Source organism: Panthera uncia, chromosome E1 (assembly GCF_023721935.1).
Source record: "Panthera uncia isolate 11264 chromosome E1, Puncia_PCG_1.0, whole genome shotgun sequence".
Classification (NCBI taxonomy): Eukaryota; Metazoa; Chordata; class Mammalia; order Carnivora; family Felidae; genus Panthera; species Panthera uncia.
The window spans coordinates 7,325,299-7,340,029 of record NC_064814.1 but is presented as its reverse complement, the minus strand read 5'-3'; the positions used below and the strand labels follow the sequence as shown (position 1 = coordinate 7,340,029).

The following is a 14,731-nucleotide window of genomic DNA, read 5'->3' as shown; positions in this document are numbered from 1 at the left end:
TCACACCCACACACATGCACATACACAGGGTCTGGCTCCAGATGGCCTGGCAGGAGCCGGGGCTGTTTGGCCTGCAGTTAGGCAGACCCCTCCCTTGGCGGCTCTCCGGGGCAGGTCCTAACCTCAGCTCCTGGCAGCCTGGCTCCGAGCTGTGCCTGGCCCAGGAGCTGCAGGGCCTGCGCTCCTCGCCGAGGCTGGCCCGGGAGCAGGTCAGAGCTGCTCGGCCTCTGCTGGTCACTTGGCCAGGTCTTCCGGCGGGGCTGGCTTGTGGTTGCTGGGGAGGGCCACGGGAGGCTTGCTCTTCCCAGAAAGGACAGCAAACAAGCCTTCCTGGTCTCGAGATCCTGGCTGGGGCAGCCGAGTAGAGGGATGGTGGGGGGGAGGCCGTCTTCCATTCCCACCCCCAGCCTGTGAGGGCCGTGGGGAGGGCACGTGGAAAGGGGTGGCTCGGAGTAGGTAAGAGGGATGGTCCCGGTGCTTGGATAACCCCCAGGGTGATGGGGGAGACCGTCTCTGTCTCAAGGGAGCCTTTTCTCGTCTGCTGGAGAGAACACAGTCCAGGACTTTGGGTGCCTCTAATCTGATGAGGGAGGCACAATTCCTGTCCTAACAGAACCCCATTCTGATGGCGGCGGCGGGGGGGGGGGGGGGGGGGGGAATGCCTCTAATTTGGTGGGGGGAGAGCCAGATGCTGCCCGTGGGAACAAGGGAGACGGCAGACAGGCCTTGCGTGATGTGCAGAGCCGTGAGTGGGGCGCCCCAGCCCAGACCCACCCCTACCAGGGGTTAGGGAAGACTTGCCAGAAAAGGGACATTGAAGCGACCTTGCGTGGAGTCAACAAGCTGGGGGCAGAGAGTATTCCTGGCAGAGGGACGCAGCTCAGCCAAGACCCAGAGCACATAGGATTGGGGAGTGGGGAGGAAGCTGGCCTAGGCTCCCTGGGTGTCGAGGAGCAGGGAGCCTTACAGACATCATCCCAGACATTTGCACCCTCTCCCTCAGCAATTGTGGAGAAACCCTCTCTGCCCTCAGCCTAATCTCCACCCCTCCTTCTCTAATCCCCCCCGCAAGGGTAAAAATGCTTCATCAGCTTCCCATCTTTAATGTCGCCCTCAGAGGGCTGTGTGAAGCCTCTGCCGACTCCCCCAGATTCACTGCCTTCTGTGTTCTCCCAAACCAGCCTTTTTACAATTCTTCAAGCTTCAATGTTCCCCTTAGCCACAGGGCCTTTGCACATGCTGTCCTTTCTGTCTGGAACCCTTTCTCCTTTCCTAAGTTACTTCGCAGTCCAGTGCTTCCCTGGGGAAGCTCTCACGTACTCTGGACACAAATGAGGTTTCTTGATTCCACGTCCAGAGGACATCGTCTTCCACTCCTTTTCTCCAGAATTCTTTGCGATCGGGCACCATCTGAGTGATTTTTTGATTATTGTAAATGCCAGGAATCCAGAGACAGGGTCTGGTTTTGCTCACCTTCTAATCTTCAGCACCTCGCCTGGCATATAGCTGGCACCCAATAAAAATGTGTTGCATAAATGAATGAATGAATGTGCTCTAAAACAGCCCTGTCCAATTGAAATATTGGAACATACGTGATTTTTAAAAATTTTCTAGTAGCCACATTACAAGTGTGAAAAGGACCGGGTGAAATGAACTTTAGCCCAATATAACCAAAGCGTTATTTCGCCATATAATCAATATTTTAAAATTATTAATGAAACAGGATACATTTTTTTTCCCCATGTGGTTTTCAAAATTCGGTGTGTATTTTCTTCTTACAGCATACCTCAGTTTGGACTAGCCCCATTTCAAGTGCTCGTAGCTGTATGTTATTACGTTGGGCAGCTCAGCTTTAGACAGTCATACCCCCCAGAGTAGGGATGCGTTTGGAACCCCCAGTGGGCTCAGGGGACAGATAGATGCTTTTTCTTGCGTCATCAGTATCCTTAGGCCTGAAGCCTAGGGCTCCCCCCTCCCACCCCCGCTGCCCATCCCCATGGCCTCTCTGTTCTCTGCTCAGGCTGGGAAACCTCCCTTTATCTCTTTCATTCTCTGGGCTGGAGGATGAGACCCTTCATCTTTGCCCACCCATCGGGGCCCCTTGTCTTCCCCCAGTGGCTCCTTCCTCTCTTTTCCACGAAGCTGAGATCAGATTAGAACCATGTGAAAGGCCTCTTCATCCAGTGGGGAGGGGTGTGGTGGGGCCACAGAGCCCATAGCCCAGTGCTCCAGGGGGCTGGGCCAGAGCTGGGGTCAGGAGAAGACATTTCCCATGATGCTCCAGGCTGGGGGGGGGGTCTGCTGACCATATGCCTGGGGGAGGTGGCTCCTCTGATAATGCAAAGCAGATTCCTCTCCAGCTTGGTGGCAGCTGGTGGGCAGAAGGCCAGGGGACAAGACTGAGCCCCCCGGGCTTCTGGGGCATAGAAGAACAGAGGCAAGAGGGGGAACTTCCCCCTCTTTTCTGACTCCCTGCAACACCCCTGCCCTCCTGCCGACCCTCCCAGCTACACCAGGCTCCCTGCAGCAATCTGCCTGCCCGGCCCTGCCCCAGCCTCCAGAGCCCTCTCCAGCCCCAGCAAAGCCCCCTAGCTGTCAGCACATGCCCAGGCCAGTCTCTGGAGCAGCACCTTCATCATATAGGCACCCGGTTGTCCCCCTGGGGGAGACGCTGAGAGGCTCTCTGCGTCCCTACGGGCAGGGGGATCCCTCCCAGGCCCCACTGAAAGTTAGGGCTTTGCACAGGACTCCCCATTTCCACACCCCAATTCTACCTGCTCTAGTCCCCCAACCGTGTTAGAGGATTCCAGGAACGTTCTCCTAGGGCTCTTTCATGGAAGAATACTCAGGAACAGTCCAACCCTCACCCCCCAGCCCTCCCAGGGCACTGCGTGAGTCCAGCCCTCTTCCCACAGCATCCGGGCACATCCCAATCCCTGTGCTTCCTTCCCGGCAATCCCTGCTCCCGGCTGCTTCCAGCAACATTCCCAAAGGGCTCCTGGGAAAGGTAGAATCGGGTCTCCTCCCTGCTCTGATGCTCTCTTTGGAAAAGTCTGGGAATACTCCCACCCCCCTCCCATATTTTAGTGACTCATAGAAGCCGGCCATCCTTCTGCCTGACGCCCCCCTGAGAAGTCCGCAACGTTCTCTGGCCTGGGCTTGGGGCTCAGTGTCCACATTCCAGGGGCCCAGCCCTACCCCGAGGCCTAAGGCTTCCATCGACAGTCCAGATGGTTCTCATTCTACTCCTACGGACCTTGGGATGGCAGCAGTCCGCACCGGATGTGCGGGCCAGGGGCACGGAGCAGCCACGCTTCCATTGGTCAACCTCGGAGCCGAGGGAGGTCACAAGATGACCTCCTGGAAGGTGGTGCTGAAGGCCGGGAAGCCAGCCACCTGGGATCTCCCCTCTCCTCACCCCGAGTACCAGTTCAGATTCTCTGTGTTGCAAGACGGAGAAAACCCAGCCCCGGGTGGTTTAAGGGAATGCACTGTCCATCCGAAGTCAAAGGTCCTGGGGTAGGGCCGGCTCTAGGCACAGCTTGATTCAGAGGTTCCAATGGCATCCCAGGGCCTAGCTTCTCTGTCTCTATCTCTTGCCTTCACTTCCTTCCCCAGACGATTCCCTGATGGTGAGACGATGGCTGCACAGCTTCAGGTCTGTGGCAATGAGAACATGCCTCCGTTCTAGAAGCTCTATGAAAGTCTCCAGGCATCATTGGTTCTAACTGGCCTATCCCTGTGGCCGTGGAATGGCCACCACTGACGGGCTACGGTGGAGGTCACACACTCCACCCCCCGAGGCAGGAGGGTCGCCCCACTTGAAGCATGGGGACCGAGAGTGAGGGACATTGAGGCACAGTTACCCAAAGGGGGCCCAGAAAGGACAAACGTAGCCCCCTTCCTAGACCAACATTTGAGTTCCTTCCTCCTCACCAGGCAACCTGAGTGAGACCGCACCCCCAGACCCGAGTGGTTCTTTCTAGTAAGAATCGCCATGAAACACCACGGGCGTCAAGATTCGAGGGCAACCAAGAGGCACTGGGGTTCTGAAGATGGAGGAAGTCCTCGTGGCTGCAGGAACCCGAGGAGGATCCCCTGCAGGGACCCGAGCCTTGAACCATGGTCAGGATTTGGATCGTGGGGGATGGGGAAAAAAGGTGGGAAGAATGTTCCAGGCAGAGGAACCGGGTGGAACAAAGACAAAAGAATGAAGGACAGGGAGGAGTCCCCTTTGACCGGCATGAATAACAATGGCAATAAGGTGAAAATCGGGGCCGGGTCTAGCGGGGACCCCAATGCCGGGCTGAGGAATTTGGACTGAACGGGGAGCTACCGGAGTTATCTAAGCAGGAGAGTGTTCTGGAAGGAGAGGCAGGAAGCCCAGCTGGGAGGCTGGTGCTTCAGGCAAGAAAACTAGCAGTGGGGAGGAAGAGAGGGAAGCAACTCAGGAGATATTAAGGAGGGGGGAATGAGCCGGCTCTGGCACCGGATCAGATGGGAAACGGCACAGCGGAGAGGAGTCTACACGACTCCCGGTCTCTGGCTGTGACAGCCAAGGGCATGATGGTGCTGTTCGTAGAGTCGGGAGCCCTGGAGGAGGAGCGGGCTTTCACTCACTCTTAAGTGTGCAAGAGGAACAGGTGATCCCCGATGCCAATACTGCGGGGACGCCTGGGAGGGAGGGGGCTGGGATAAGCCTCTGGGCTGGAGGAGGGGGTGCATGAGACAGATGGCAGTGGCCCAAGGAAAAGGTGGCAGGTGAGACGAGGGAGCCCGCGTATAAGTCTCCTAGAAGCTTTGCTGGGAGGGGAAGGAGATGGGGTTTGCCTGGAGGAAGGAGGGGATCTCCATGGTCAAGGAGGGCTGACCTTGAGCCATCCCTCTCCTCTCGGACTCCCTCTTGGGCCCGGCTCCATCAGCCCAGCCCCTCTGTGTGATATTCCACACCCTCGACAGTCCAGGCCAGCAAAGGGGACTGCGCTTTGGTCCTCGGGGCCCTCCCCGTCTCGTCCCCCACCCGCGCCAGGATCACGTCAGATTCATGCAGAAGCCACCTGGACAGCTCTGGGCACCAAATCCCGCCTCTTCCTGGGGCCACACACGGGCTGAGCACGTGCCCACAGAGTGCCACACGCCTATCAGGCTGAGACCTGCCTCACGCCTCTCCAAGGAGGCTGCCAGAAACCCCGGGGCAGGACAAACCCCCGAACAGTGACTCAGGCGAGGGGGGGGGGGGCCTGGGGCGGGAAGGCTGCCTCCAGGCCAGATTGTGGCACCCCCCCCCACCCCGCCCACAATACCAGGTGCAGGCTGCTCAAGGGACGAGGGGGGCAGGGAGGGTGCCAGGGGTGGGGGCTTAGCTCCCAATCTGGGAGCATGCTTCCCTTAACAGCAGGCAAGCCGGCACGGCAGACTGGCATCGAAGCCGTTTCAGACGGACCCGCACTCGGAGCGGGTGCCCCGATGCCCGGCAACCCTCCGTCAGCAGAGTCTCCGTCGAGGAAGGGCTGGGGCAAGGGGCAGGGCTGGGGAGGCAGGGAGCCTGGAGCGGGGACTGGAATTCAGACAAAAGGATGGAGGGTGAAAATAAGCCGACCCCATTCAAATGCTTCCGAAGTCTCGTTCCCCTTCTAGAATCCCCTGCCCCCCTCCCGCAGAGTGGCAGGGACAGCTGGAACCCACCAGGGGAAGAAGAAAGGGGATCCCAGTTCAGAGCCTGGTGTCTTAACCTCGATGCCGCCACCGCCACCCCCTCCCCTCTGCTTCCAGCCCCCCACCCAGGCGGCAGGAGGCTGGCGCCACGGGGAGCCTGGCACAGAGCCACATAGGCCAGGCCTGGTGGAGGGGGCAAGAAGACCACCATGGCCAGCCTGCAACCCTGTGCCCGGACCCCTCTGCACGTCCTCAGCTGCCCACCACTCTGCCCGTCCGAGACCTCAATCTGGGGTTCAGCTACGTCTGCCGTTTCAAGACACCCCGGTCCTCCGTCTACCCTGGGCTCTTGCTGGATCCCCCTGGGCAGCCCCACAGGGACCGTCCCTGGACCCCTAAAATGAAGGCTCCACGGCCCTGCCAGAACACTCCTCCCACCCTTCCTGCTGGGTGTTTCGCCTCCATCCCCCAAGGGACGCAAGTAGAAAGAGCGTAAGGTTTAGAGTCACGCAGTGCTCGGTTCAAACCCCAGCCTTGCTGCTTCCTAGCTCTGGGGTCTCAGGCCCGGCGAGCCTTTGTTTCTCAGCTGTAAAATGGGAATCGACAAAGCTCCCTGCAAGGTGTGCTGTGAAACGTAAAGTTAATATATGGGAGGCTGGAGCTGGCACACCCCGGGGTCACGGTGGATATCTGAGTCGTCGTCACCCCCACCCTGGCGTTGGGGGTCCCATAGGAACCCCGCCCTGCCTTTCTAGCCTCTCCCCCTGCAGCCAGACGATGTGGCTTGCATTTCCTGAGGACAGGCCAGACTCCGCATTTGAGGTCTTTCCGGCTGCACCTGCAGCCTGTGGGGCCCCGTCTGTAGCCTCGTCCTTTTTCCAGCTCCTCCAGGAAGCCCTCCCAGACCGGCCTCTCACGTTGCATAGAAAGGGCTCTACTCCGCTTGGGGGGGGTCCACACTTCACATCTTTTATTAGATTTTTATCTTGATAGCTTTGAAGAACTCTTCTATGAGGTTATAAGCTGATTCCTCTCTGCAACCCTTTCCCGTCCTTACCATGTTCCCATTTCTCCAGCCCCTGGGCGACCACTAGGTTCTCGAAAGCCCGTGGGAGGCTGATCGCCTCCCTTTTCCCTGGAGGGAGCCCAGCCCACCTCCCTCCGGTCTGCTCGTACCCACTTCCACACGGAGACTTCTCACCACCCAGCGAGGACACTGCCACTCCAGGGAGAACCCGAATGGCGCTTCGGTGGGGGGAGGGGGGGAGAGAAACGGATTAACACAGGCCAGCCCTGTGATTTAATCCAGCTTGACACGGTTTGGCAAAAGCCATTCGCCGTCGTCCCTCTGGCTCCAGCCAGGCCGGCAGCTCTCGCCTTCCCCCGTTCTTGGCTGACGATGTGGAGAAGGAGAAGCCACCCACAGATACCAGCCTGCAAGACAGACATAGCCTGGCCCTCCGGACGGGAGCTGGAAGGAAGGCTGTGGGTGGGGGAAGTAAAGTCAGGGGGACGATGGCTGAGTTTGGCTGCAGCTGACACGGGACCGGAGACTAATGCATCAGACACCTGTCTGCTTTCTGGGCCGCTGTCCTCCATCTATCCCCCCACACAACCCCTCTTAGACTTCTGGTAAAGTCCCTTCTGCCTTTCACCCGAACCGTAAGCTCAGGAACAAGGGTCTGGCTCTTACCGATTAATCCCCCACACCTAGCGCTGTGCCTGATGGACAGCCATTAGCACAACCGCCCCACTGTACAGATGAGGAAACTGAGGCTCCAGGAGGTACAGCGACTCTCGCAAGGTCACACCATGGAGATACAGCAGAGGTGGGAACCCGTTTCGAGACCTCGTGACTCTTGTCACAATCCCCTTGGGGCAGGGATCTCCAGGGCAAGATGTTTCTACCCACAGACCCCCGAAGCTCAACACGTTCTGAAGGATTCTGGGGGCAGAAGCCGGCTCCTTCTGCATGCGCCTGCCCTCGCCAGCATGCACCCCAGGGCTCAACTGACCTCCTAGCTTAGAAGGCCCCGAGCGAGGTCACTCACCACCGACCGGGGGAGCCTGTCTCTTGGTTTTACAGCAAACCTCAACCTCTCCCCCTTCGCTTGCTGCCCTGGTTCTGTGGAGAGGACCCAGATGCCCGGGGAAGGCTGCCCAGGGGTCTGGGCCCAAGGTTCCAGTCTGTCCCACACTCTGAGCCATCCCCGTGGAAACAGCACAGCAAAGCTCTGCACGCTCCCTGCTGCCTTAGACCCAACCTCAGCGTCTTCTGTCCTTTAGAGAAGATTTTCCAACCGTGTAGAACAACCGCTAAGAAGCCCCCAGACTGATGGGAAAGGCATGATTCTGGTCTCTGGTCACCTCCCCTTCTGATGGCAGAAGCAGGCCCCACATGGAGGACAGCACGGAGACAAAGAGCGCTGGGCATCCTCCCAGGGGTGGCGGGGGAGGCGGGGGGAGGCCGAGGGGAGGCCACGCGGATGGACTGGTCAGCCGCAAAGAAAGGCTGCGTTGGGGGGGAGCGTTTTTGGCCAGGGGAGAGCCCTGGGGGAGAAGGGGAAGCTTGCGTGGGTGGGGGACGGAGGCTGCCTGCCAGGACCAGCAGAGGGAGCTGAGGTGGGGGGGGTGGGGCGGACCCTGGCCCTGGGGGCCCCAGATCCTGGACTGGGCCCCCGCTGAGAAACCTAAGCCTGGGAGCCCTCCCCCTTCCCCAGGCTCCGGTGCTAAAAAGCCCACGACATTTACGACTTCAGGAGGGTAAAGAGCCTGAGAAAAGAATCGCAGACCATATGGATTTGTTTCCTGGGTTTAAAAAAAAAAATCCCTCTAATTAGGCCGGGAAAAGCCATTGGCCTCTGTCTGGAGGCCCCTGGATTCAATTACGGCCGGCTTCCCCCACTCGCGCCACGACCCTCCCCACGTCCTCCACGCGCGGGGGGTCAGGACTGGGCGTGTTGAGCAGGGCGGCCACAAGGACGTCGGGAAGGACACAAGGTTTGGAGTCATTTCTGATGATTCTGTATTAAATCCCAGCCTGGCACCCCCGGTCCCCTGCTCCCCCCCACCCCGCAGCCCCCCTGTGTCCCCCCCAATTTCCTCCCCCGTTCCAGGCTTCTCCTCTCCCCATCCAGCCCCCGCATCCGCTAGGCTCTGGGAAGGCCAAGGTCTTGGGACAGGACCTCCTTGGACTCCCTTCCCTTCTGCCAGGAAAAACTTCTTCACATTAGAAGAAAAGGAATCTTTGAGCGAGTCGAGGGGTGTGATTATGGGAGTTTTCCCAAAAAAATGTTTTAAGAGTTGGTGTAATACCTTTTCCACAATAAATCGAAATAAGCCATGAAAGTCCCTTATTCCTCCACCTGTGCTCTGGATTCTCTCAGAGTCTGTCCCCTTAGTCTATAAACACGCTCCTACTTCCCTCACCCTATAAACACCTTCTCTGAGCCCTGCCGCCCTCCCAGGCCTCTGCCCTCTCACCCTCCCCGGCAAGTTCGGGGAGAAAGCCTTTCACTCCCTTCTCCCACCCCCACCCACTCCCACCCCGGTTGGCCCCCTCCTTGTGGGACCCAGTGGGGCCCCCTGAGACTCACCCTCCGGTCTTCTGAGGGCCTCAGCTTGCCTGAGCCACTGTCTCCCCTGTATTGCCCGAACATGGCTACCTGGGCCACCGCCCCAAGGCCAGAGCTTCCGGGTCCCCTTCTGGGCCTGTTCCTCCCTCCCTGTCTTCCCGGCTCATGTGACTTACTGCCACGGTGGCCCCCACGGCTCTCTCACCCCCTCTCTCCTATGCCCGATTTTCTGGTCACCTAAAAATGCCAACATCTCAGACTCGACGCGCTCAAAATGCAGCAAGAACTCATTCTTCATCGGCGCTACCCCTCCATAACCCAAACGGCGAGGACAAAAGTTCTTCCCTTAGTGCTCTCTTCTCTTCTTGTCAATTAATAAGCTTTGTTTTTTTTAGAGCAGATTTAGGTCCGCAGCAAAATTAAGGGGGAAATACCAGGTTCCCCCATATCCTCTGTGCTGGTCACACGCATCCTTCCCCACCAACTGCACCCCACACTACACCTGCGCTATAGTGGATAAAACTACACGGACACATCGTGTCCCCTAAAGTCCGTTATCTACCCTAGAGTTCACCTTCAGTGGGTTTGGACGAATGTGTGATGACACGAAGCCACCGCTGTAAGTATCAAGAAACCGCCAAATTATCTTCCAGAGTGGCTGTACCGTTTGTGCATCCCACCAGCAGTGACTGAGAGTCCCCGCCACTCCACGTCCTTGCCAGCATTTGGTGCTGGCAGTGCTTTGGATTAGGGCCGTTCCAATAGGTGGGTAGCGGTATGTCACTATTGTTTTGATTCGCGATTTCCTGATGACATAGGCTGTTGAACATCTTTTCGTATGCTTCCTTGCCATCTGGATAGCTTCTCTGAAGAGGTGTCTGTTCAGGTCTTTTGCCCATTTTTGGATCAGGTTGTTCATTTTCTTATTGTTGACTTTTTTTCTAAATTTTTTTTAACATTTATTTATTTTTGAGACAGAGAGAGAGAGCATGAACAGGGGAGGGGCAGAGAGAGAGGGAGACACAGAATCCGAAACAGGCTCCAGGCTCTGAGCTGTCAGCACAGAGCCCAACGCAGGGCTCGAACCCACGGACCGCGAGATCATGACCTGAGCCGAAGTCGGACGCTCCACCGACTGAGCCACCCAGACGCCCCTTCTTATCGTTGACTTTTAAGAGTTCTTGGTATATTCTGGGCCACAGTTCTTTGTCAGATGTGTCCTTTGCAAGTATTTTCTCCCAGTCTGTGGCTGGTCTCCTTGTTCTCCTGACATCGCCTTTCACAGAGCAGAAGTTTTAAATTTATTTAGTTATTTTTTATTTAAAAAATTTTCTTTTAATGTTTTTATTTATTTTGAGAGAGAGAGAGAGACAGAGTGCAAGCAGGGGCAGAGAGAGAGGGAAACACAGAATCTGAAGCAGGCTCCAGGCTTTGAACTGTCAGCACAGAGCCCAACGTGGGACTCAAACCCACAAACCATGAGATCATGACGTGAGCCAAAGTGGGATACTTAATGGACTGAGGCACCCAGGTACCCCGGAAGTTTTTTTTTTTTAATGTTTATTTATTTTTGAGACAGAGAGAGACAGAGCATGAACGGGGGAGGGTCAGAGAGAGAGGGAGACACAGAATCTGAAACAGGCTCCAGGCTCTGAGCCATCAGCACAGAGCCCGACGCGGGGCTCGAACTCACGGACCGTGAGATCATGACCTGAGCCGAAGTCGGACGCTTAACCGACTGAGCCACCCAGGCGCCCCAGAAGTTTTAAATTTTAATCAAATCCAGCTCATCAATGATTTCTTTCTTGGGTTGTGCTTTTGGTGTTGTATCTAAAAAGTCATCATTTCATGAAGATGGTGCTAAAGGCAAAGAAGGAAGCCCCTGCCCCTCCCAAACCCGAAGCCAAAGCAAAGGCTTTGAAGGCCAAGAAAGTGGTGCTGAAAGGCATCCACAGTCATAGAAAAAAGATCTGCACGTCACCTACATTCTGATGGCCCAAGACACCGCATCTCCAAAGGCAGCCCAAATATCCTGGAAAGACCACCCACAAGAGAAACAAGCTTGGCCACTATGCCATCATCAAGTTCCCCATGACTACCAAGTCACCCATGAAAAAAATGGAAGACAGCAACACACTTGTGTTCATTGTAGATGTCAAGGCCAATAAGCACCAGATCAAACAGGCTGTGAAGAAGCTCCATGACATTGATGTGGCCAAGGTCAACACTCTGATGAGGCCCGATGGAGAAAAGAAGGCCTATATCCAACTGGCTCCTGACTATGATGCTTTGGATGTGGCCGACAAAATTGGGATCACTAAGCTGAGTCCAGCTGGCTAAACCTACATACGCATTTTTTTACTATAAAAAAAAAAAAAGGATAATAAAAAATAAAAAGTCATCAGCGGGGTGCCTGCCTGGCTCAGTTGGTGGAGCGTGCAACTCCTGACCTTGGGGTTGTAGGTTCGAGCCCTATGTTGGGTGGAGACATTACTCAAATCTTAGAAAAAGCTAGAAATAAATAAATAAAAAGTCATCACCATACTCAAGGTCAACTAGATTTTCTCCTGTGTTATCTTCCAGGAGTTTTACAGTTTTGCACTTTACATTTAGATCTTTGATCCACTTTGGGTCAATTTTTGCGAAGCACATAGATTCTGTCTGGATGCAGGTTTTTGCAGGTGGATGTCTACGTTGTTCCAGTACCATTTGTTGAAAAGACTATCTTTCTGCCATTGTATTGCATCGGTTCCTTTGTCAAAGATCAATCGACTGTATTCATTTGCCTCCGTTTCCGGGCTCTCTATTCTTTCCCTTCATTTGTTTGTCTATTCCTTTGCCAATACCACACTTGCTTTGATTACTGTGGCTTTATGGTAAGTCTTGAAGACAAGTAGCATTAGTCGTCTGACTTTGTCTTTCTCCTTCAGTACCAAGTTGGCTACCTCTGGGGCTTTTGCTTTCCATATTACATTCTAGAATCATTTTGTTGATAGCCACAAAATAACTCGCTGGTATTTTGATTTTGGATGACGCTGGATCTGTAGATCAAGTTGGGAAGAATTGAGATCTTGACAAAACTGAGCTCTTTAATCCGTGAGCATGGAATGTCTCTCCATTTATTTAGTGCTGCTTTGATATCTTTCATCAGAGTTCTGTAGCTTTCCTCACAGAGATCTTACACATATGTTGTTAGATTTATATCTAAGTATTTCCTTTGGGGGGATGCTAATATAGATGACAATGTGTTTTTAATTTCATTCATTGCCGGTACATAGGAAAGTGATTGCCTTTTGTATATTAACCTTGTATTCTGCGATTCCTTATTAGCTCCGGGAGTTTTTATGGTCAAGTCTTGCGGATTTTCTGTATAGATGATCATGTCCTCTGTGAACAAAGACAGTTTGATTTCTTCCTTTTTTTTTTTTTTTTTTTTTTTTAATTTTTTCCTTCTCAATGCCTTCCCTTTCCTTCTCTTGTCTTACTGCAGTAGCTAGGACTTTCAGGGCAATGTTGAAACACAGTGGCGAGAGAAGCATCCTTGCCTTATTTCTTTTCTTTTTTTAAAAAAATGCTTATTTGTTCATTTTGAGAGAGAGAGAGCAGGGGAGGGGCAGAGAGAGAAGGAGAGAGAGAATCCCAAGCAAGGTCCATACTGTCAGGGTGGAGCCCGATGCGGGGAACGATCTCATGAGCCATGACATGTGTCTTGACCTGAGCCAAAATCAAGAGTCAGACGCTTAACTGACTGAGCCACCCAGGCGCCCCATCCTTGCTTTATTTCTGATCTTAATGGGAAAGCTTCCAGTTTCTCACCATTAAGTATGATGTTAGCTAGACGTTTTGGTAGATGTTCTTTATCCAGTGGAGGAAGTTCCCCTCTATTCCTAATTTACGGAGAGTTTTTAGCATGAATGGGTGTTGAATTCTGTCAAATGTTTTCTCTGTAACTATTGATATGATCACGTCACTTTTCTTTAGCCTGGTGATGTGATAGATTACACTAATTGATTTTCAAATACTAAACCAGCCTTGCATATCTGAGAGAAATCCTGCTTAGTCACTGTGTATAATTCTCTTTGTACATTGCTGCATTTGATTTGCTAATATTTTTGGAGGATTTTCACACATATGTTCATGAGAGATATTGATCTGTGGTTTTCTTTTCTTGTCATGTCTTTGTCCAGTTTACATATTTGGGTAGTGTTGGTCTCATAGAGTGAGTTAGAAAGTATTCCCTCATCTTCTATCTTTTGAAAGAGATTGTAGAGCATTGGTATAATGTCTTCCTTCGAAGTTAAAATTCTCCAGTGAGCTCTTCTGGGCCCCTGAACCTCTCTGATCTCGGTTTCCTCATCCACAAAATGATGAGAACTGGTTGTCACAGTCATGTTGGATCACAGCACACCACGTGGCTCTGCAATGAGTGATATTTACATGGTCAGATGCTATTTTTTGGTTGTCGTTGGTTTTTTTTAAACAAGGATCAACTTTTAGACAAATGACGGGAGACTTGTCTATGATTACAGCCTAAGAGGGAAATATTAACGACTTGATGCCAAAAGTATAGTTCATAGTGGCTAGAAGGTGGAGAGAGAGGAGCGGGGGGAGGGACCAATGTGGAGAATCAAGAGATCCCGTCTTTGGTGGGCTGAACAAGAAATGGCCTCTGTAGTGGGCTGATGTGTGATGACTGATGGTGCATAGATGAGGAGTGAAGGGCTTGAGAACAGTAGATCATGACCACATTTAGGAGGGAAGGAGAGATTGGGAGGCTGAGAGCCGAATTCTTATCAACCCTAAAAGGCAACCAGTTGATAATGTCTAAAGTTGACAAGTCAAGGAAGAGAAGTAAAATGTTTTAAAATAACAGTATACTGGAGTTATCAAGAACTCTTGGTCTCAGTTCAGGTCCTGACCTCTTGGTTTGTGAGTTCGAGCTCTGGATAGTGCAGAGCCTGCTTGGGATTCTCATGCTCCCCTACTCATGCTCTCTCTCTCTCTCTCTCTCAAAATAAATAAATAGGGGTGGTTGGGTGGCTCAGTCAGTTAAGCATCTGACTTTGGCTCAGGTCATGATCTCGCGGTTTGTGAGTTTGAGCCCCGTGTCGGGCTCTGTGCTGACCGCTCAGAGCCTGGAACCTGCTTCCGATTCTGTGTCTCCCTCTCTCTCTGCCCCTCCCCCCATTCGCACTCTGTCTCTCTCTCTCTTTCTCTCTCAAAAACAAATAAACATTAAATACATAAATACATAAATAAACAAACAAACTTTAAAAAATTAGAGATAAGAAGACAATCACCAGAGTATCTAAATAAAAATGGTTCACAAGTTTCCCTGGGGATCGGGACTCCAGATAGGACAAGGAGAAGTTGTTTTTCACTTGAATCCCTTCTGTGCTCTTTAACTTTTCAACTATGTGTATATTACTTGGTGAAAAATGTTTACATAAGTTGTCTCAATTAAAAATTTCAACTGAAGGGTATTTTTAGTTTTCCTTTAG

The 14,731-nt window shown here is 53.3% G+C and overlaps 1 pseudogene; it reads left to right on the top strand.

Annotated features, from left to right (window-relative positions):
• Nucleotides 1-11,048: 11,048 nt before the first annotated feature.
• LOC125927630 (60S ribosomal protein L23a-like) lies at nt 11,049-11,583 on the top strand (annotated as a pseudogene).
• Nucleotides 11,584-14,731: the final 3,148 nt, after the last annotated feature.